A 24,795-nucleotide genomic window follows, 5' to 3' on the forward strand; every position below is an offset into this window, starting at 1 on the left:
AATACAGTTACATTCATCATTGGGATCTTGTACCATTACATGAGTATCTTGGTTCTTATTTTTTCCCCTTCCCTTGCCCTCCCTTCACTCCCTCCACCCTTCCCTATTTGCAAAGACTTTGCTTCCATTTTTTTCCTTTTCTCATATTTTTTCTTTTCCCTATTTTCCTTTCCCCTACCCCTCCCACTACCCATGCTCCTTTAGACCTTTCTTCCTGTTACACAATATCAATCATACATTTTTAAAATTATAATATCAAGATCTAGGAGACATTACCACAGATTTCACAGAATTTAAAAGGATATAGAAAGCATATTTCAAAAATCTTTTTTGAAATAAATTTGACAACTTCTAAGATGTACCTTGGAAGACAAATTAATGAAACTAACTCTGGAGGAAATATAAAATTATCATTATAACATCTTATTCAACCCTACTTCTACTGTTCATCTATGCCTTCTTTAAACCACTTACTCATCTAGTTTACATTGATTTCTATTTTTTTAAAGAAATCTACCCAACTGATACTTCTAAAGTTCTAGTGGTAGAATTAGGCTAAGACCTATAGGTCATAGTTTTTCATTACAATGGTGCAGTGAGAGAAAGGTGCTTTTTCAAAGAATTTGAAGATAATAATGAGAACTACAGGGGAGTGTTCAGCTTTTAAGTTCCTCACTGGGAACTATTTGATGATCTTGGACCATTGGAAGCACCAAGAACATCTCCACACTAAGTAGGCTAATGCTTACATCAGCCTCAAGATATTATCAGTCTTCTCACCACTGACAGGACTCTCAGAAATAATTGAGTCTAGCCAGGCTAAGGCATAAGAAAGAAGGGAAGGAATGGATAAGAAAGAGATGCACAAGAGGAAAGTAGTAGAGTTCTTCCACTGGTGAAACTGAGGTTTTACATGGTGTCCAAGGTGCCCTACTTGCTCAGAATGTTGGGGAAAGGTGGCATATCTAGAATAATGCAGTCAGAAATGCTGCTTGGTGCTATATATGAAATATGTCAAGTAATCCTCTCAATAATCCAATGAAGTAGGTACAGCTGTTATCAAACCCAGTTTACAAAAGAAGGGAGTAAAAACAGGAGCATTAAGTGGCTTGTCCAAGATTATACAGGAAGACTTAATGATCAGGTCAGGTCTATCTGACTCCATAACTCACTTTTAACCTAACTGATCCTCCCACCCAATAGTGAGTGAGCATATGGTAACATGAGGGGCATACTGTGAGGGTGGGGAAGTATAGTATCAGAAAAAAAAACTATAGTTGGTCTTGAGCAGTGGTGGTGAACCTATGGTATGTGTGCTGCAGCTCACTGTTATCATTGAAAGCTCTAAAAGGTTTACCATCACTAGTCTAGAAGGAGAAGAGCTAGGGGACAATTAAAGAGACCCAGGAAAAATATTTGATACCCAATTTCTCAGTAACTGCTCTATCATCTTTAATATGAAGAAAAACTAAATGAAATTGGTGAAAGTGATTTTTCATTTCAGCATGAGAATAAAGATGCTCTTCTCTCCCTAATGAATATAGATTAGATAGTTCTAAAATATAGTCCAAATCTCAGAAAACAAAGTCAGTCAAGTATCTATAGGTGGATTTAAAAATATCAAAATACCAAAATATGAACATCAAACAAATCCCAAGAAAAAACAATATTTTCATTTTGCAAGATTGTTTGCCTTGTTATTTCCTGGAATACATAAACCATTTATCTGCTTATCCAGCTGATTGACCATTACTAATGGTAGCCTTTGTAATTCTGAGTTACTGATATTTTGAAAAATGCAGAGATAATACTAGTGCCTGTGTAATCACAGAGCACACTCAAACTAGCATTTTTCACTCTGATATCTATCATAGAAACATGGTTTCATATGCAGAGACAGAGTAAACTGCTTGCCAGAATAAATAGGAAGAGAATGCCTGTATCATTTATGGTGATCTTATAGTAATATTTAAGTTGTGTGGGCTCCCATGTTTCGACAAGTCTCATTTGGCAGTATTTTTGGTATTTTAATTGTAAAATTTCTCTTAATAGTCTTCTATTTCTACCTTTATGGAGCACCTTCTGGCATTGGAAAATGGAAAAAAAATAATAATGGAAAAAAATAATAGTGTTGAACACTGGCTCAACACTAGCTAAACAACACGTTCCTATTCTTCTCCATCTGCCCTGAATTTTGCATTCTGATGAAGGCTAGACCTTTGGAAAAGCAAATTTCTCTTGGATTGCTCACTTGGTATACTTTTGTTTCCCAAATATTTTGAAAGCTACTTACCTGGGATAATGATTTGCCATATATAAGTCAGTCCTTCACTGACTTATTCTCATCTGCATATTCTACAGTAGTCTAATTGGTACAGATAGAATCATGCTTTTTTTTTTATTTTCAGTACCAGGGATCGAACTTGGATCCTTGTGCTTGCAAGGCAGGCGGTGGAACTACTGAGCTAAACCCCTGGCCCCGAATCATGCTTATTTTTGAAGATTATTTTCCTAGCAGATTTTATAGAAAAGGATTTCTACATCATTTGCAATGTTCCCAAATAAAAAGGAGTTCCTTGCAAAAAAGGGCACAGTAGAAAATCTTTTAAAATTAAAGCATTTTCTACTTTTCTTATATTTTATTTTGCTAAGCAGAGAGACTACAGTTTCTTAATGTAATTGATCTTTGTTTTTCATTTTTTCCACTAATTGAACCATTCCTCTTTTACTTATAGGTAACAATTATTTAACACATAATGTGACATTGATATGGTGTTAGGTGTTTTGCATGCAATATCTTTATAAATACCCCAGAATATTATTAGCACCACTTTACAGTTAGGGAAATTGTGGCTCAGAGTGTTTATTTGAGTCATTTGTAGGAAAATGGATGCACCTTGAGACCATAATGTAAAGTGAAATAAATAGTCACAGGAGCTTAAATATTACATAATTTATCTTATTTGAGAAACTCAAAGTATAAATAAAATAAAGAGCAAAATAAATGATAAATAATAGAAAACAGGAAGATAGAGCTTTTACAAATAGGCAGAAGAGCAAGAAATGGAGAGAGAAGGGAGGGGAGGGGAAGAGGATGTAAAAAGAATTAAGATATACTTTGTACATGTACCAACTCTCCATAATGAATGCAATCATTATGTACAGCAAACATGTACTAATGAAAGTTAAAGACAGAGACTCCTTCAAATTTCTGAAACTAGTAATATGGAAGCAAAAATTCAAAATGAGCCTGTCTGACTCTACAACAGATACTTTTAAACTATTCAATGATATTAGTATAGAGACTAAGTTATGCCAGCATAGAGAACCCAAAATATGATAGTTTAAGTAGTATGGAAGTTTCTATCTTTTTGATTTCACAGTCTGAATTTGGTACCCCTTCTCCACGACATCATTTAGGGACCAAAATTTCTTACATCTTAGGACACTACCATGACCTAGAAATGTCCTTCATCTGAACAATCAGAACTGGATTGTTGTTGCATCTCTATTTCAGCCCATGGGAAGAAAGAAAGAGGAAAAGGTAAATATGGAGATCAAGTATTTTTATTTCCAAAGACGTGAAGCAGAAGATGCAAATATTATTTCTCTTCATATCATTTTGACCAGTCTCATAGTCACACCTAGCTGGAAGGGGAGCTCAGAAATGCAGTCTCTAAATGGACAGACACGTGTGTTACCAGAATGCTAAAGTGTGAATATTGATGTCCCCTAAAATTCACATATCGGAACCTAATACACAATGTGACAGTATTAAGAAGTGGTCAATCACTTTGAGAAGTGATTAAGTCATGCGGACTCCCCCTCATGAATGGGATTAGTGCCCTTATAAAAGAGGTTCAAGGGAGCACCCTTGTCCCTTCTGTCATGGGAGATTGCAGCCAGAAGATGCCATCTTTGAAATAGAGAATAAGTATTCACTATACACCAAATCTGCTAGCACCTTGATCCCGGATTTCTCAAACTCTAGAATTCCAAAATAAATTTCCATTGTGTATAAATGACCTAGTTGGTGTTATTTGTTGTAATGGCTTGAATGAATAATATATGGAACATGGGAGAGGTACTATTACTAAAAGGAAGAAAGACAGAAAAATTTCAAGAAACAAGCAACAGTATGCTACATTACCATAATACTTGATTGTATTCATCATCATCATCCTCTTTCATAATATAAGAAGTCAAGTAGAGGGCATCAGTAAGAGATTATCTTTCATCAAAAAGAGAACACTGTGATGTCAGATACTCTGCTTATTAGGGGTATAAATATTTAGGAATGGAAAGCTTTATATAGCAACTGTGTTGACCTAAATAATCATGCTATTATTCACTTAGTTTCATAGCTCTGCATGGGAAGTTGAGTTAAGTGCCATTGATTAATTTAATATAGATTAAAAGTTTATCGTTTGTTCTGCCTGTGGTTATTTTTCAACTGCTCCTCTCATAGTGGACCCTCATGTTATAACCAGCCTGACATGGGAACAACTCGGGTTAATTAGGCTAATGGAAGATTCATCTCCCTTTTGTTATCTATAGCGTGTAACCCGGTATACGTCCAGATCTCAGCTGTATTGACTTACAACCAACTTGAATTACAACCAGCCCTCAGGAACCAATTGAGTTCTTTAGGCAAGGTCCACCGTATTCACAGCCTGAACTATTAAGTTCATGTTTTCATTTAATCTTTTATTATTGTAAATACACATTAACTTAACCTTTTCCTTGCTGAGCAATATACCTGGTTGGAAAGGAGAACTTCAGTCTTGGAATACTTTTTAAAAATATTTATTCTCTTTATTTAAAAATTTTTTATTTTAATATAATACAAGTAGATATTAGTACAAATATAAAAGCTGTTCTATGAAAAAATAATTTTTCATAACAAAAATGATTAGAGAATAACAGTGGTAGGAAATGAGCTGACATATTCTTGGAATATTGATAATGCTATAGATAGGATCATGGTCAGACTTCCTCTTTGTCTCTGTGTGTGTAAGTGTACAGGCTGGCTATTGCTGAGGTAAAAGTCAGAAATAGGTTCTGTGGTTTATAGCAACCCTGTTTGAATCCCAAACACAAATGGAATGTAAATATTCTCCAACAGCAGTTATAAGGCTGTGGGTTCATGAAAGGGAATTCTTTTTTTTTTTCATTAAGTTTTTTGGTACATTTTAGGTATACAATAGAGTTACATTCATTATTGGGAACTTGTACCTTTCCATGATGTATCTTGGTTCATATTTTTTCCCCATTCCTCTACCCTCTCTTCACCCCCTCCACCCCTCCCTATTTACAATGACTTTGTTTCTATTTTTTTCCTTTTCCTATATTTTTTCCTTGTCCTTCTTTCATGAAAGGGAATTCTTTCTCTTATAGAAGAGTATATAGTAAAGTGGATTCTGGTGGTAGTAATGTGACAGGGGAAAATAAATCCCAACATGTTAGATGTCAGATGTGCCAAGTTCCTATCTCCTGAATATGGAAGAATGAATTTTGAGGACAAAGGAGGTAAAGAGTAGAAGAGTAGGAAACTGAGAGTAAAGCTCCTGAGAGACAAGAGGGGTCCGAGAATTGGGTTGTCACAGAGGCTCTTTTAAACAGCAAAACTACAACATAGGTTAACAAAGGTCAAACTACAATCAATCAATAGGATTACAAGTATATTTGCTTACCTAATATTGATCCAACAGTGAAGAGAGCCACTTAACAAGGGTATATGGCAGGATCATTAACTTTAGCTTTTTCCATAACTTCTTGCAGGAACCAGCCTATGAGCTCGAACCTGACCAAGGGGTGACAAGGATGAAAAGTAAAGAGAAACAGAATTGCGTTAAAATGTGGAGGCCCAGGGGGCTCTTGTCTCTCTTTGACAGAGAACCCTGAGTGCCTGGCACACCTAGGATTTATTCGCTCGAACATGGGTACAAGCAATTAGAATGACACAGGATTCATCTGTCGCCCTCCCTCCATGGTATTTGTCTAGGTGAACAACAAGATCTCATCTGTTTTTACTTTTCCCCAGAAGCATGTTGACACTTTTCTTCTTAGTGCTCATCAAGGGGGCCAATTAGGCCTCAGTCTTTCTATCTGGTCTCCCATAACTTCTAACATAGAAAGAACACAGGAAGGAATGGGAGGATGAGTTCAGAAGTTCTGGTCACCCACTGATGCTTTACTGGGCTTATTGGATGAGGTGTTGTTAATTACAATATAATCTCAAGTTGCTGTTATTCTCTGTTATTCTCCCAGGTCTGGCTATTGAATCTCCATCTTGAGGCCTGGCCTTCAGCTGCACCTTCAACCACTATTTTGATATGTTTTAATCTTCTGCATTGACTCCCTTGAAGACCCAATCCCTGTCTGACTGCCTATTAATTTCCATCTAACATAGCTCTATAATAGTACTAGTATAGCTCTAGAATAGTAATATCTTTTCTGGACTTTCTTCAGAAAAATTTCATTTTGTGGATGAAAAATTCTTCTGTCTATTGAGTCAAGTGCAAAAATAATTCGTCAAGATAATTTTTTAAAGGCAACTAGGAAACTAGATTAACTAGACCATAGAAAAATAGCATAGAAGTATTAGACAATGTTTACCTGTAATGGGTCCTTATTTGAGTATAGATATAAGACTGTGGGCAGGAAGATGAGTTATTTAATCTGAGATGAGAGCTGTGAAGGTGGTAGATTTAGCAAGCGTTCCTTTTGTTATTCTCTGAGCTCTGACAGGGTATGTTATTTTTTTAAAAATTCAAGAGAACTTTTTTTCCTAGAAATAGACTGCTAAAAGTGACTCATCTTTAGATAAAGAAGCTAACCCAGTTGCCCCGGTTTATCTGTATGAACCAGAATCAACTGATTCTTTTCATAGCCCAATGGAACAAGATGGTATTCTGCTTATATGCTTCTCTGTCACAAGATCAATCTCACGGTTCCTTTTATTTATTGACCCTAAGGTTAAATATCAAGGTTGCCTTTTTAATTGGCAATGATGCCTATTGAATTTTTGACTTATGTTGAAAAGGTGGCTACTGGTAGCTGTTTTTATGAGATGTTTTGTGTTTTATTTTGGCTTAAATCTGTTTTTATTGCTCAAATATTGTCAGAAGATGCATTATCTCTAAGGGAAATTCTACTGCTCGGTGTACAGGTTATCTCCGCTATGACAGTTCTGTATCTTTAGTGTCAGATACACTGCTCCCAAGTCATACTAGATTTACGCATTCTATTATAGTTCTATCGAACAGCTCTTAATCTTCGCAGAAGAAAACCTGCTACAACAAGCAAATTTTATCCACTTGTATTTAATTGGAAACTTTCTTGGCAAGGATAGACAACTGTATCAGGAACATTCTAACTAGATCTGGTTGACTTTGAAAAGATTTTAAAAAGCCAACCTTATAAAAGTAAAACTCTGGTTGCTACTTTGATATTACAATAAGATGCAAGTTTTAACCTGTTCTAGTTATTGAATTATCCCCCTAATCAACAATAATTCCTAGGAATAGAAGGCAGATTTTATTTACAATGGAAATTAATGCTGAAATCAGGTGGCAAGATATACCTGTACATCCTGGGATAGCTTTACTACATAATCTTATATTGATTATATTTCAAAGGATATGTTTTCAGTTGTGGTACTCTCAGATTAATTCAATAGGAAATTGTATAAGGTTCTTCAGAATTTACTGAATGATTTTATCTTTAGAGAGATACATTGAAATTAAAAGAGGAGGAAAACTGTTTTTGTTTTTTTCTACAGTTTGCATTTTGACATTCTGAGGTAGGTAATGTCTACCACTCAGGCTAGCTCATTTGTCTCATTCTATTTTCTCTCCTCTAAGGCAGTATGAATGTGACATAACAAGAGATGAAGACAGAGGCTATTGGTAGTCATCTCATTTGTGCAGTGGGGATAATGCCTATCTTGCAGAGTTGTGCTGATAATGAAATAAATATATAGATTATAGAAATTATTCAATATGTAGCTAATGATGTTGGAAACTTCTGAATAGAAGTTAGACTCTAGAATTATCCACAAATCTCTGATTGTGTATTTTTTGAACTCTCTTTTTCTTTTTCTCCCTCTATTTTTCTCTTCATCTCTTTCTTGTTCTCCCTCTGTTATCTATGCTTTGATCTTTACTTTCCTTTATTTACATGTGCAAGGCTATTAAGTGTTTTCTTTTCTCTTTACTCTGGAATTATTTAGTACCTCTTGTTATATCTTCTCTGACATCTTTATTTATTGGACATCTCTTAATATCTGTAATTACACTCAGAAACCACTTATCCTTGAAAACCCCTAGAAAGGCTAAGTAGTAACCAGAACAGAGGCAGAAAAAAATGTGAGAAAGAGGAAAAGGACATAAAAAGGAAACTCAACCTTTGTGTTGACAAGACAGCTTATTTACTGAGCATCTCTTTTGTATTCAGTGCTATGCTGCAAGTGGAAGATGTGCTCTGAACTTCAGATATTATCACTCTTTATTAAAATGTTAAGTACTTTAAACTTGAAAAATTGAATAGCTATCAGGTAATATAAAAACAAAGCCTAAGACATAATACTTCCATTATAATTAGAATTTCCATGTATGATATCCTTACATTAACTTCACCAATGTTGGTACTTGCTCTGGCCTGGGAAGATTATTTCAATTACTATCAGATAGTTAGGCTTTGAACAATAACGCTATTTTTTACCATTTATATTCAGATTCTTTTTCTGCCTTCAGTGTTCTGACCTTGTTTTCACAGTCCAGCCTAATTTTTCTTTCCCCTACCCCTTCCTCACTGTTAGCATTTTAAATGCCATTTACTTTACAAAGTACCTAATCCTATAGCTCAGCACTTCTACCTTATTGAGGCTGCTATAGCACTTAACTCTTATCTCTTTCAAAAGGAAAGATGAACCTAAGGAGTGACAGAGGCAAAGCAAATTTCTCAAAGCTGGCTTGATGTTATCTCTGAGACAGCTTTGCTTAGTTTGCAGAAACTAATGCCATGCATGCCTCCATGTTGCTTAGTATGATTTATCACTTGGGATTCTCAAGGATTTGATATGAGGCCCTTCCGGGCTCATCTCCTCATCAGAATTTGCTACAATTTGTCCACTTCAAAGCCACAAGGAGTGGATGACATTCACTTTGACATCTGTTCTTCAGAAACAGCCCATTAATATAGCACTTGGTGTATCTGGTTCTTGATGAAAATTTTTCTCTTAAAATCAGCCTGGTTCAAGGTCAGTGCCAATCTTAGGCTATTTTTCTTTGTACTTTTCCCTTTTGACAGTCACCATATGTCCTGCCAATCTGTGCAGAGCTTCTCTGCTTGGGTAGCAATATGCATGGTACAGACATTAGGATGGCGCCAAAATTATTGGTATCCCAGGACTTCAGCCATTCTCAGAGGTACCTGAATAAGCTCCCAAGTAATATAATGCCCATTATACTTCCCCCAATTAAAACCTGTTACAAAATGCTTCATTTCCACTGATGTAAATGGCTTCCAATATAGAAATTTTCATAGTTAAATACGATCATAACCCAGATGATAAACTATATACTGTGTATATATGATATGTGTATATATTATCTCACTTAATCCCTATATAAGTGCTAGGAAAAAAGTGGAAACTGTGACTTTGAGAGGCTGAGATGTCTGCTCAGGATTACATAACAAGGTAATAGAGAACCTAGTGCTATTAATAACTTAAAATGTAACCCCCATAAACTACCACTGCTTTAAAATTATCCTAAATTCATTATTCTCAGGAAATGAACATTTTCTGAGCCTTATTTAATGGCTGCTACTATGCTATGAATTGAGATAGAGATAAAAACACAGTACAGTAGCCTCCCCATTCAAAGGGGATATGTTCTAGGATCCTCAATGTATACCTGAAACCACAAATACTAACAAACCCAATACAGACTATGTTTTTTTCATAAATATACAAATCTATCATAAAATATATAATTAATAAATTTGAAACAATAAGAGATTAACAATTATAACTGATAGTTAAGTTAAACAATTACAGCAATATACTATAATAAAATGTTATGTTAATGTGATCTTTTTCTCAAAATATTATACTTTCACCTTTTCACTTAAGGAAAATACTTTATGACTTGGCACATCCAAGTCATTAGCATCAGTATTCTTGTGCCTTGGGGCTATTATTAAATCAAATAAAGGGTATTTGAACACAAGTTCTGCAATACCTCAACAATTGATCAGATAACCAAGATGGCTATTAAATGACTAAGAGGTATATATGTTATAAAGTATGGATATACTAGACAAAGGGATAATTTATGTCTCAGCCAAGATTGAATGGGATAACATGAGATTTCATCACATTATTCAGAAAGATACACAATTTATAAATATACATCTGCCAAGTGTTTGACATTCAGAATGTATAAGGAAACTAAAACAGTGAAAAACAAAAATCAAATAATCCAATTTAAAAAATGAGCTAATGAACTGAACAGACACTTCTGGAAAGAAGATATATAAGTGAGCCAACAAACACATGAAGTAATGTTCAGTTTCAGTAATCATCAGAGGAATTCAAATCAAACCTGATACAGTGGTATATCACCCCAGTTAGAATGACCATCATAAAAAAGACAAGAAATTATGTAAAGGATGTGAAGAAAAGGAAACTCTTACATATTTGGTGGGAATATAAATTAGTGCAGCTAATCAAAAACAGCATGGAGGTTCCTCAAAAAAATTAAAATAGAACTACTATATGACCTAGAAATTCCATTACTGTATATGTGCACAAAGGAGATGATATCTTTCTACCAAAATATACTTGCACCTTTATGCTTATTGCAGCTCTATTAACAATAGCCAAAATATGAAATCAAGCCAGATACCTTCTAGCAGATGAGTGGATAAAGAAAATGTGACTTGGAGCCGGTCCCAGCACCCAGAAGGAAGCTCCCCCACCGCCATCCCATGCTCCTAGGGCAGAGAAGCTGAGCTGGTCCAGCACCTGGAAGGAAGCTCTCCCACTGCCATCCCAAGCTCCTAGGGCAGAAGTGAGCCACACGGGGGCCAGAAGCACTCCCCACTGTTGGAAATGAGAAGACGTGTAAATAAGCCTCAAAAAAAGACTTCTGGATCACCTACAGCAACCCCAAAGGGAAACAAGATGGAACAATCTGATACTCAACCACTTGGACTCTCTGAACTGACAACAAAGAGGATCTGGGAAAAATGAAATCAGAAATAATTACTCAGATAACACCAAAGATTTTACTCATGGTGCAAGACATGATTAATAAATCTAGAGAGGACACAGATAAAAAAATAGAGGATCTGAGGAACATGATGGAATCCCAACATAGGAAACAAATGGAAGCCATAAAATAGATGCAAACAGATTTCCAGGAGATCAAAAACTCCATTGAACATCTGCACAACAGAATGAACCAATGTGAGGATGGAATTTCACATATAAAAGATAAGATTTCAATTAGTGACCAGGAAAAGAAAAATTGCTTTAAAATTGTAAGGGACCACAAGAAAGCAATCCAACAACTGCTAGACGATGCAAGGAAGAATAACATAAGACTGATTGGAGTCAATGAAGAAAGAGGAGAGAGTGCAGATGACATAAAAAAAAAACTGTTCACAGAAGTGATGGCAGAAAACTTCCCAAGGAGGGGAAAAGAACTTGACATACAGATATGTGAGGCATATAGGACTCCAGCAAACCTTGATCAAAAAAACCTACACATAGGCATATAATAGTTAGGATTCCAGATATCCAACAGAAGAACAAAATTCTATAAGCAGTGAGAGAAAAAAAACAAATCACATACAAAGGAAAGCCCATCAGAATCACAGCAGACTTCTCAATGCAAATCCTCAAGGCAAGAAGAGCTTGGAGTGATGTATTTCAAGCCCTAAAGGAAAACAGCCTCCAACCCAGGTTGATGTACCCTGCAAAACTATCTTTCAAAATTGATGGAGAAATAAGATGCTTTCATGATAAAGAGCACCTCAGGAACTTCATGAATATCAAACGGGCACTCCAAAGAATTTTAGACAATACCCTAGGAAAAGACATTGAGGATCACAGCCCCAGGAAACCCAGAAGAATGAATCCACTGGGCATGACAAATTAAACACAAAGGGGGAGAATCCAACAAAAAGAAAAAGTCATGACAAGGCTTTTAAAACTTTTAACTTCATCTCCCTAATGAGTGTATAATTCAATCTTGTTATTGTACTGATTAGTATTTTTCTGATTCTAGAGTTGCACATATTTCTGTGGAAAATGGTAGAATTCAGCTATCTAGATGTAAGAATAGATCACAAGAAGTTTGTTAACTAAGAGAGTTAAGTCGTTTCTGGGAAATTCCACAAGTCTGTTTGTTAAAAGAATGCCAGAAAACTTTGAGACCTTGTAAAAGCCTCACAGGAGAAAACCAGGTTTTCCTAGTTTTCTTATTTACCATTTTCCAGGATCAGAGGACCACGACCCGACCCAATGACTCTATGGGTGGTAAGAGAGATACAACTCAATATGCACATCTGTGATGTTTATGGTGGGCCAGTGGGCTTGATTTTTGGCTAAAGTCACCCTGCTCTCTAGATACTATCTGATAAGAAGAGGGCTGCAGTGTGCTCTTTGATGTACGGGATTGCTGAATGGAAACAGGGGACTTGTGAATTAGCCTGTGGTTTTTATGAGTCACTTAAAGTCATTTGTCAACAGAGGTTAAAATCAGAAAGATGATAGCCAGAATAACTAAGCTGCTTTCCTACATGTATAAAAGCCTTGCTTCTTTCCTTTGTGATTGTCAAATAGTTCCAGAGGAATAAAACTGCTGTTCATCCCCTAGGCTGTCTCCTTTTCTTTCTTTAAAAGTTGGTGCTTTCTGAGGTTCCAGGTCTCCCTCAAAAGAGACCTTTATTAAAATAAAATCAACACATTTCCTTGTGCTGTACTGGCTATTTATCATCTTATGTCTACTTTTTAATTGGGTTGTCTATGAATGAGCTGCTAGAGTTCTTTATATATTCTGGTCATAGGTTATATGCATTGTAAATATGATCTGTTTAAGGACTACTTTTCATTTTAATGATGTCATTTAAAGTTCTAAATTTTGATGGAATCTCATTTATCAATTATTTTCTTTTATACATCATGTTTTTGTATCCTAGGTAGTTCTTGCCTATCCTGAATTCATAAATATTTTCCTTTATAATTTCTTCTTAAAGTTTTATACTTTTAGGCTTTCATATTTAGGTTCATAGATCCCTTCAAGTTATTTTCATGTATGGAAATAAAAGGTTGAGGTTAATTTTTTATATACGGATGCCAGGTGCTCTAGTGCCGTTTGCTGAAAACACTATCTCTTCCTTGGCTCTTGAATTGAGTTTATATTCTATAAAATGCTAATGTTAAATAATCTTTCAAAACTCAGTGGGCCATATATGTGTGGTTCCATTTCTAGATTCTCTGTTTTATTCCAATGATCTATATGTCTTTCCTTACACCAACACTGCCTTGATTACTGTAGCTTTAGAAGAAGTCTTAAAATTAGGTACTAAACGTCTTCCAACACTTTTTTTTTAACTTTTCTAGGTCCTTTGTACTCCTACATAACTTTTAAATTTCAATATCCAATTCTTCATTTATAGCAAGTATACACAGACCTGAATTTTTATATATACCTTGTATTTTCTAATCCTGCTAAATTCAAATACAAGTTCCAGGGGCTCCTAGAGATTTCTTAGTATTTTCTCTGTAGATAATCATTTCATCTACATATAAAGATTTTGCTTCTACCTTACCAATCCTATCCTAATTGTGTCATTTTATTGCCAGACTATTTTGGTGGGGCCTAGGTTTCAAAGTTTAATGGACAGATAAAGAGTAATCATATCTGCCCTTGTTCCCCACCTTAAGGAGAAAACATTGTATCTTCTCCATTCATATAAGGCATTCTCACTGGAAGTATGGAGTACATGTCTTTAATCTGTTGAGAAGGTTCTGTTCTACTTCTAGTCTCCTTATAGCTTTTACCATGAGCAGCTGTAGAATTTAGTCCAATACTTTTTCTCCAACTAGTGACAGGATCATATGGCTTTTTCCTTTCCTCTGTTAAAACGATGACTTTTGGGGGTGGATCTTCCAGTGCTGAACCAACACTGCCATCCCTATAACAAAACCACTTTCTATATACTGCCAGATCTGACTTCTAATAGTTTGTTTTGTTAAACAAATTTCTATCTATGTTCATACATTTTTCTTCTGTTATCTTTATCCAGTTTTAGGATTAGCACAATGTTAATTTCCTAAAATGAGGGGAGAAGTGTTCCTTCTTTTTTCTGCTTTAATTGTTTAATATAATTTATCAGTTAAAATGTATATGAGCCTGCTGTTGTCATATAGGTAGGTTTTCAAGCTAGGAATATACTTTCTTTAATAGGTGCTATTCAAATTTTATATTTCCTCTAGAGTTAGTTTCATTAATTTTTCTTCCAAGTTACTTCTTAGAAGTGGTCAAATTTATTTCGAAAAAGTTTTTTGTAATATGCTTTCTATATCCTTTTAAATTTTGTAAAACCTGTGGTAATGTCTCCTAGATCTTGATATTGTAATTTTAAAAATGTATAATTGATATTGTGTAATAGGAAGAAAAGGTCTAAAGGAGCAGGGGAAGTGGGAGGGGTAGGGGAAAGGAAAATAGGGAAAAGAAAAAATATGAGAAAAGAAAAAAAATGGAAACAAAGTCTTTGCAAATAGGGAAGGGTGGAGGGGGTGAAGGAGGGTGGGGGAAGGGGAAAAAAAATAAGAACCAAGATACTCATGTAATGGTACAAGATCCCAATGATGAATGTAACTGTATTTTATACCTAAAATGTACCAATAAACTTAATGGGGAAAAAAAAAGAAAAGAAAATGTGATATATTTACACAATGGAATATTGCTTGCCCTTAAAAAATAGTAAACACTTGTTATTTGCAGCAACATGGATGTAACTGGAGAATATTATTTTATGTGAGACAATCCGTACACAGACAAAGATAGCACATATTCTCACACATTTTAGAAAATCGGTAAGTTTTCAGAGGAGCCACTTAACCCAATCTAGGGGAAGGAGAAAGTTACATTTTATGTCTCTTACAAGTATTTATTCAATGAATAATGGAACAAATAAATGAATGAATATATCTACTTTACAATTGGAGCACTTGAGATCAAAATAAAGGTTTTAACCATAATCAAGTATAGTATAACTCAGTTAAGAAATTAAGCTGGGGATGTTGGCATGAATCTATAGTTCTATTTGAGAGGCTGGGGAGAGAGGATTGCATGAGTTCTTGAGTATGAGGTCAGCCTGATCTACATAGTGAGATTAGTTGAGACTTCTTTTTGTGTGTGTGTGAATATGAGAGAAAATTTCTTTTACATAGACAACCATTACAAATTTTATTAACTATCAAAAGCTACATTTTACTAAAATCAACCTGTATTTAAAAACGTTTAATCATACATTATATACAATACATGCTGCTTTCCTTTTTGGATTTCACTGTCCAACTGATTCTTTCAGCTGGCATCAAGCACTTAGCCTCTGCCTGCTCTGAGCTGGAGGAATGAAAGGCTCAGAAATCTCAAAGGTCTTCACAATCTCCTCCCAGTCACGATAACTCAAAGATATAACTGCTTGATTCCTAACTTGGGTGTTATGGTCAATTCCCTCAGTTTCTTCATTAGCAAGCTTTATTATTGGCAATCGGTCTTGATCAAATCTTATTCTTGCAAAACCATCCCGTATAATGAAGGAGAAATGAAACATGTTTTCCACCGTACGGGAGAAGGAATGTGGATCAATCACAAAGCCAAAAAAGGATATTGGAGTATCAGGATCTTCTCAAAAATACGTCTGCAATAATCCCAAGATTCTTTCTACTTCTTTTTCTGTTGCTTCTTGATGAGATTCTCCCATGCTTTTTAACTGAGCAGGCATTGTCGTCTCTTCTCACATCACCCGAACTTTTTTGGGGCGATCGATTCGTGGCTTTGGCACAGGTGACTCACCTTGTATTGAACCCAACAGAAAGTGGAATGTATAGGTTTTATTAAAGGTGTTTTCTGCTGTTTTGCCTGATATTTTCCAGGAGCCATAGACTATGAATTCAAAATCAGAACTATCTTCATCACGGACGAGTTCTTCAGCTTCTAGCGGATTTACACCCATATGAGTCAGTAGAGTTTCAACATATCTTAACATATCAAATGAATTCAGATCAGAGCCTAGCTTCTTTACTTTTTCTTTGCCCAAATCTGAAGCCAGAACAAGAAACTGGGCATTTAGTACTGCTTATCTTGCTCGGGACACTCCATTAAATAGAGTGTTCACCTCTTCAAGGGCCTCTGTTAACTTGTCTCTGGCATGAGGTATATCCTCCTGGTTTTCTGCTGGCAGCCCCTCCCCGCCCTAGTTAAGATTTCTTAAAAAAAAAAAACCTCTTTAAATGTTTAACTCAAATATTTTTCCCTTAAAATAAAAAAAATGAAAGCTATAATACTGTACATTTACTCTTTGAAAGAAAAATCTGAGAATAATGCTTTAGGGGAAAAAAACTTCAGTTTAAATTTACAGGAAAAAAGCAAAGAGGAAAATTATTTTACCTAAATATGGTCTAATTTTTTAAAAAATCTTGATTGTTAAGAGTCTACAAAACCATTTAAATATTATGCAATTACATTTTACCCTCTTGTCTCATAGAATGAATAAAACTTCCTTTTTCTCCCCTTCCCTTCTTCCCTCTCTCTTTCCTCTTCCCTCCCACTCTCCTGAATCTCTAGGTTAAGATAGGCTCTCCACCTTTCTTGTACTTCCTTTGTGTGTCTTAGTTATAATACTTATTGAATATTCAATCTGTTCAAGGCACTGTTTTAGGCACTTGGAAGAGAGTAGTGAAAAAACATTCTGCTCTCTTGGATTTTATTTCCTAATAAAGAGGCAGATAAGAAATCAACAAATGCGTACAGAATTAAATGACAGATTGTGAAATGTGATGTGAAAGAAAATAAAGCAGACTAAGGAGCTGGAGAGTAATAGGGAGTGGTATCTTATAGGAAGAGCACTCCTCATATAGTACTGTATAATGATACTGTGTTTACATTCCAAGCTCTTCATTGATGCTCTGTATTTCTGGAGGTACCATAGCAGACCACATTGTTCTTTGTTTTGTGTTCCCAGACAAGAGAACCCAAGTGGTTGGGAATAATGGCAAAAGCATTGTTGAAGTGATGAGTCAGCAAGTCCAGATGTTAAGAATGAAGGTCAGGTGATGGGGAATGTAAGGGTGTGAGGGAACTAGAGCACTTGGGAGATTGCTATCAGAGAGGAGATTGCCACTGAGTTGAGTAACTCAAGAACCTGTGAGGTTAGGACAGCTGTTCTCCAATTTGGGAGTATATATATCATAATCAACTAGAGATTTAGTAGTTCTGAGTAGGTTTCAGCAAAGTGATGTTTTTTACAAGCTCCACAAGTGATTAAGATTCAGAGAGCAAAGCTGAGTTACACTGAACTAGTTTCATGTAAATTTTGAAGCCATGCGTAATTATATCAGGATTAAGGGCATAGAATTCCCATGAATCAGATGTAATGCTCCTCAATGAATCTTGGGAGTAAACATAAATCAAGAAGTCACTTTTTCCTACAAGCAGGTTGTGGGGAAAATAACGGTTTTGATAATACTGTTTCATTGGGTTCTGAATAAATTAGGTGTGTGACATATTGACTCATTATGGCTTTTAGTTAAAGATTACCAAGAACTTCTACTTATTAACAATAAACAGAGCTAAGATATCTAAAATGTTTTGACTGTAAGCTTAAGTCGCTAATTTATATGGCCAAGTGTGCTTATGGTTGCAAAGCTATCTCGTTAAGAGCTGAGGTTAGACAAGTGAGTGGCAAGAGCTATAAAGGAACTGAAAATTGCCTTCTGTTCTAGCCCACTGCAATGTTTCACATTTTGTAATGAGCCCTAGTTGGCAGAGTAACTCATGTCACCAGGAGAAGCTCTCCACAGACTGCTCCATTTGTCACTGCTGTCTAAAGGACACAAGAGGCTGGGGAAGCTGGGACTCTGAAGAATTTTATGGTCTGTATGCATGTGGTAGTCTCACTTATCAAACTGCAATTCAATAGTAAATACCAAAAAAATACTACATTTAAATAATTCTAAGGCTGTGACACAACCTGACCAAAGCTAGGAGAGTTAATGCTGACATTTGGATATTAACTTACCCAGGGAGCAGGTTAGGTGCAAGGAAGAAAAGGATGGATGCTAGGAAAGAGTCTTTATTCATGATGGAGTGTTCATTTGCATGGCCATTTGTCTGGAATGCTTTGATCTGTGCTGTGTGGCTCAGAGTAGTGATTTTTCAACTTGGTGTCTTTTTATTTTCCATGTCTTCTGCCTCATTTTTAAAGAGAGACCAAAAAGCATAAAGGGTGACCAGACTCATTACAAGAATTTTGTTGCAGTAAGCAGGAGCCAGGCTTATGGAGTGAGTTCAGCTATTTCATCTCAGAATAGTGAATGGTTACAAGAATATCACTGGGATAGAGACGGGTTGGGAAATTGATCAATAAATTAAACATTTTTTTTCACAAGGGAAACTGCTTTATTATTTTGTTATTATAAAAGTAACACACTCATTCGAAAAACTACAAACAGTACAAAAAATATAAATAAACTGTAAGAAATTATGTTTTATATTTTTGACCTCTTCACATGAAAGATAGTATTTGGTAACATTTTACTATATCTTCTTCTGTCTGTCTATAATCTTTAATGTTGATTTATTTTCATCAGCAAAAATTTCTAGAAATGTAATTTACATTTTATAGAATTCATGATTCCTATATTAAAATGGCCTTTCACAATGCAGTGCTAATTTACATTCTAGCACCAGTGTGTGAATGTGTTGAAAGGAGCTAGTGACCACCATTTATTGCATGATGACCAGGTATCAGGCACAGCTCTAAGTACTTCGTATGCATTAACTCATCTAATCTTCACAGCAGCCCTATGAAGTGGATGCCACTAGTGTTTCTGTTTTATAGTTAAGGACACTGAAATTTAGAAAGCTCACAAGATTAGTCATGAGGTTGAACCAGAATGTTGATCAGGCTTTAATATAGGAGAAAGTAATAGCCTGCCTGCTCCTTTTTCTCTGTCTGTATACCCCTCTGTCACCATCTTTCTCTGTCTCTCCTTGGCTCTCTGTGTTTCCTCCTTTCTCCCCTCTCTCCTCCTTTTTTTTTATGACAGGGCCCAGGAAGAAACAACCAATATAGGAAGAAACAGGAGCTATTGGATAAGCAAAGAGCCAGAGGAGTCCTAAGAAACTGTGAGACTTCCAATTTAAGAGTTCTAGGGAACAGTTCCTTTGCATTTTTTTTTTGCATTTTGTTTATTGCTAAATAAGCAAAATAGAATTTCTGCTACAGTGCTGGGTTTTGTGAGCTGAAATTGAACCAATAAAGGAGAAACTGAGACAGATGTAGATACACTTACATATATACACCTAGCAAGGAATATTTCATCTCTGGCTCTGATTCCTGCTTTTTCTTTTTTAACTCAGACCCAAGTATCAGAAAGAATAATGATCTTCATCAAATGAGATGGTTCCACAATTTTTCAGTGTTAAACTGGAGTATGTATACATATGTTCAAAATGCAATGCCGGACGGAGAATTGAAGATTTCTCACTATATTATGCCAAGACCTTTTTTGAAGCAGCATAACATATGAATAACTTTCTGTGTGAACTTGGGCTAGTCCTTTCCACAGGCCTCAGTTTCCTCTCCTCTGCAGGAACTAAATCAAATATAAAGGCATTTTGAGCTCTAAAAGTCTTCTCTCTCCTTTTTTAAAAATCTTACTGTTCCTGCCACTTTTAAAAATTATTACTTGTTTGCAATAGATAATGATTACCTTTATCATGGGGAGTTGGTATATATACATATCACATCTTAATTATTTTTTCATCCCCTACCCCTCCCATGTCTCCCTCTTTAAGTAGCTCCTAACTCCTCAGACTTTGAATTTTTCTTATTTTTAATTTTTGATGCCATCTCGGGATTGATTAATCTATCACTGGTCTAGTGTTGCTGGAAATTGTTCTGTGGATGATAGAAAACAGTGAGTCACTTTATGGAGTCTATTAAATGGGAACAATTAGCAGGCAGGCTAATATGGTCCTCGAATCCAGCATAACTTTTTATTTTCAACATTAACAAAGGTCCTTCAGTTAGATAGTTCAAATCTTATATTAACAGGAATGATCAAAGCATAGAGATATTTAATAATTTTTCACTGAATTTTCCCATCTTATTAGTTCCAAGGGCAGGTTAGAACCCATTTCTCTTGACACTTTGTAGTGGGGTTTCTCAAAGTCTCTTCTACTTAAGACAAGTCTCCTGATATCTTACAAGTAGGGGGAGAGAGGAGGTGTCTGAGATCAAATAAGTTTGGGAAATATAGTCCTATCTAGGGAAGCCATGATGCACACCGAAGACTAAGAATTTTTACAGTGGAGAATCTCTCTAAATTTAGGGGATTTATCCTAAATTTCTCAAATATATTGAATAATATTGGAGAAGATAATAGTGATAGTAGTAGATTCCACTTATTGAATTTTCTCTTTGCATGTCAAGCGCAGCTTCAAGTCCTCAGATACATTGACGTAATTTAGTCCTCACAACATCCTTATAAGAGTTATCATCATCCCCATTTTTTTCAAAGAAGAAAACTCAAGCACTAAAAGATAAAACAATTTTCTCAAGATCACACAGCTAATATGGGACAGTATTGACATTTGAGCTAAGACAGTTTGGTTTCAGAGCCAAGGTTTTTATACCACGATGCTCAGATTACTGTAGAACTTTTCTTTATGTAATGCCTATTAATGTCCAGTTAGACCAAGGTTCTAAAATATGTTCCAAAATACTATCCTGGAATTGTTTCCAGGATATGTAATAAAATGAGTTAGATAGAGAACACACCGAATCACCCCGCTGCAGACAGGCAGCCACCTGGTTCCACACTATAAAGACACAGAGGACACCAGACCACCAGAACAAGGTACTGAGTCCTGCTGTTCCCGGCCCAGGGGTAGGGGCTTCTGAGGCATCGTCACACTGCTCCTGGTCCAGGGGAAGGGGCTTCCCAATTACCATCCCTCCCGCTGCTCCCGGCCCAGAGGAAAGGGCTTTTGGGCCACCTTCTGTCCCGCTGCTCCTGGCCCAGAGGAAGGGGCTTCCAGGCAACCATCACTCCCACCGCTCCTGGCCAAAGGGAAGGGATTCTGAGCCGCCATCTCACAGCTCCTGGTACAGAGGAAGGGGCTTCCCGGCCACCATCCCTCCAGCTGCTCCCAGCCCACAGGAAAGGGCTTTTGGGTCACCATCCCTACTGCAGCTCCCGGCCCCTTTCCCACCTCACCCAGCTCAGAGGAGGTAATCCGAGCAGGCACTAACAGCCCCCCGCCCCAGTTGAAATGAGAAAACACATAAATAGGTCTCAAAACCAGACTTCCAGATCACCTACAGCAACCCCAAAGGGAAATGAGATGGAACACTCTGATACTCAACCACCTGGACCCACTGAACTGGCAACAGAAGGGGATCTGGAAAAATTGAAATCAGAAATAATTTCTCAGATAACAGGACAAATTGTGCCCCTAGTGCAAGACATGATTAATAAATCTAGAGAGGAGCTGAGGAACATGATGGAATCCCAACATAAGAAACAAATGGAATCCATAAAACAGATGCAAATAGATTTCCAGGACATGAAAAACTCCACTGAAAGTCTACACAGCAGAATGAGCCAATGTGAGGACAGAATTTCAGATATAGAAGATAAGATTGCAATTAGTGACCAGGAAAAGAAAAATTGCTTCAAAATTATAAGGGAACATGAGAAATCAATCCAGCAGCTGCTAGATGATGCAAAGAAGAATAACATAAGACTAATTGGGCTCAATGAAGAAACAGGAGAGACTGCAGATAACATAAAAAATCTCTTCACAAAAATAATGGCAGAAAACTTCCCAAGCAGGGGAAAAGAGCTTGACATACAGATAAGTGAGGCATATAGGACTCCAAATAGCCTTGATCAAAAAAAATCTACACATAGGCATATAATTGTTAAGATTCCAGAAACACAACAGAAGAACAAAGTTCTCCAAGCAGTCAGAGAAGAGAATCAAATCACATACAAAGGAAAGCCCATCAGAATCACAGTAGACTTCTCAACACAAACCATCAAGGCAAGAAGAGCTTGGAGTGACATATTCCAAGCTCTAAAACAAAACAGCCTCCAATCCAGATTGATGTACCCTGAAAAACTATCTTTCAAAATGGATGGAGAAATAAGATACTTTCATAACAAAGAGCACCTTAGGAACTTTGTGAATACCAAACCAGCACTCCAAAGAATTTTACACAATATCCTAGGAACAGACATTGAGGATCGCAACCCCAGGAAGCAAAGCAGAATGAACCCATCTGGCATGACAAGAAATTAAATGTAAAGGGGGAGAAACCAACAAAAAGAAAAAGTCATGGCAATGACAAGTCAATACGTTTTAGTTATAACCATCATTGTTAATGGTCTCAATTCACTAATCAAAAGAAATAGACTGGCAGAATGGGTCAAGAAGCAAAATCCAACAATATGCTGCATACAAGAAACACACTTAATTCAAAAGGAAACTCATAGACTGAAAGTTAAAGGGTGGAAAACAATACTCCATGCAACAGGAACCTGAAAAAAAGCAGGAGTAGCTATCCTCTTGGCAGATCAAGTAGATTTCAAACCAACACTGATTTAGAGATGAAGAAGGACACTACATCCTTGTAAAGGGAAGAATCCAAGAGGAAGAGATGACAATCATAAATATTCTATGCACCAAACACTAGTGCACCCAACTATATAAAACAAATACTAACGGACATGAAAAGTCATATATGCACTAATACAATTGTAGTGGGGGACCTCAACACCCCACTGTCACAAATAGATAGATCAACTAGACTAAAAATAAGTACTGAAATACTAGAACTCAATCGAACTCTTGAACAAATGACCTTAACAGATGTTTACAGAGTCTTCCACCCCACAAAATCACAATACACATTCTTCTCAGCTGCACATGGGTCATTCTCCAAAATAGACCACATACTCACACATAGAACATGTTTAAGTAAGTGCAAAGGAATTGAAGTTATCCTCTGTATATTATCAGACCATAGTGTGATGAAATTGGAGATCCATAGCAAAAGAAACTCAAAAAATTTCATAAACACGTGGAAATTGAACAACACACTTCTGAATAACCAATGGGTCACAGAGGAAATTAAAGAAGAAATCAGACAGTACCTACAATTTAATGAGAATGCCAGTACAACATATCAGAATCTATGGGACACAATGAAAGTAGTCTCATGAGGGAAATTCATAGCAGTGAATATGCATATTAGGAAAACAGAATGAGCCCAATTAAACAACCTGATGCTGAATCTCAAGCTTCTGGAAAAAGAAGAGCAGGACAACCCCAAAGCTCATACAAGGGAGGAAATTATAAAGATCAGAGGAGAAATCAATGCAATGGAGACAGCTAGAATGATACAAAAACTCAATGAAGCCAAGAGTTGGTTCTTTGAAAGAATCAAAAAAATTGACAAACCTTTATCCAACCTTGTCAGAAAAAGGAAAGAAAAGGCCCAAATCCATGCAATTAGGAATGAAAAGGGTGAAATTCCAACAGACCCAGCAGAAATCCAGAGGATCATCAATACCTACTTCCAGAACCTATACGCCAATAAGATGGACAACACAGAAGAAATGGACAGATTCCTAGATACATATGATTTACCAAAGTTGAACGAAGAAGACCTAAAAATTCTGAACAACCCAATATCAACCAATGAAATTGAAAATGTAATGAAAAACTTATCAACTAAGAAAAGCCTGGGCCCTGATGGCTTCACTGCTGAATTCTACAAGGCATTTAGAGAGGAACTGCTGTCACTACTGTTTAAACTCTTCAATGAAATTGAAAGGGAAGCAGTACTCCCAAATTCATTCCTGGAAGCAAGCATCACCTTGATCCCCAAAGCAGAGAAAGACACAACTGAAAAAGAGAACTATAGGCCAATCTCACTAATGAACATAGATGCAAAAATCTTTAAGAAGATACTGGTAAACAGAATGCAGAAGATCATCAAGATGATCACACACTCTGATCAAGTGGGATTCATCCCAGGGATGCAGGGATGGTTCAATATATGAAAATCAATCAATGTAATACACTATATCAATAGAGCCAAGGACAAAAACCATATGATTATCTCCATAGATGCAGAAAAAACATTTGACAAAATCCAACATGCATTTATGATTAAAAACCCTACAAAAAATTGGAATAGATGGTCTCTACCTCAAACTGATAGAAGCCATCTATGAAAAACCAACAGCCAATATCATACTAAATGGTCAAAAATGAAATCCTTCACACTCAAATCAGGAACAAGACAAGAATGTCCACTATCGCCACTCTTGCTCAATATAGTTCTGGAAACATTAGCCACAGCAATTAGATAAGAGAAAGAAATAAAAGGAATAAAGATAGGTAATGAAGAAGTCAAATTGTCATTATTTGCAGATGACATGATACTCTATATAGAAGACCCCAAGAACTCCAC

General features: G+C 36.2%; 1 pseudogene; it reads right to left on the minus strand.

Moving 5' to 3' along the window:
- Positions 1 to 15,507: 15,507 nt before the first annotated feature.
- LOC101715047 (non-structural maintenance of chromosomes element 4 homolog A pseudogene) overlaps positions 15,508 to 24,795 on the minus strand; it is a 32,641-nt pseudogene continuing 23,353 nt past the window's right edge.

The sequence above is a fragment of the Heterocephalus glaber genome, unplaced genomic scaffold, assembly GCF_053883595.1.
Source record: "Heterocephalus glaber isolate CG9 unplaced genomic scaffold, H.glaber_assembly_v1.0 deba00001613, whole genome shotgun sequence".
NCBI lineage: Eukaryota > Metazoa > Chordata > Mammalia > Rodentia > Bathyergidae > Heterocephalus > Heterocephalus glaber.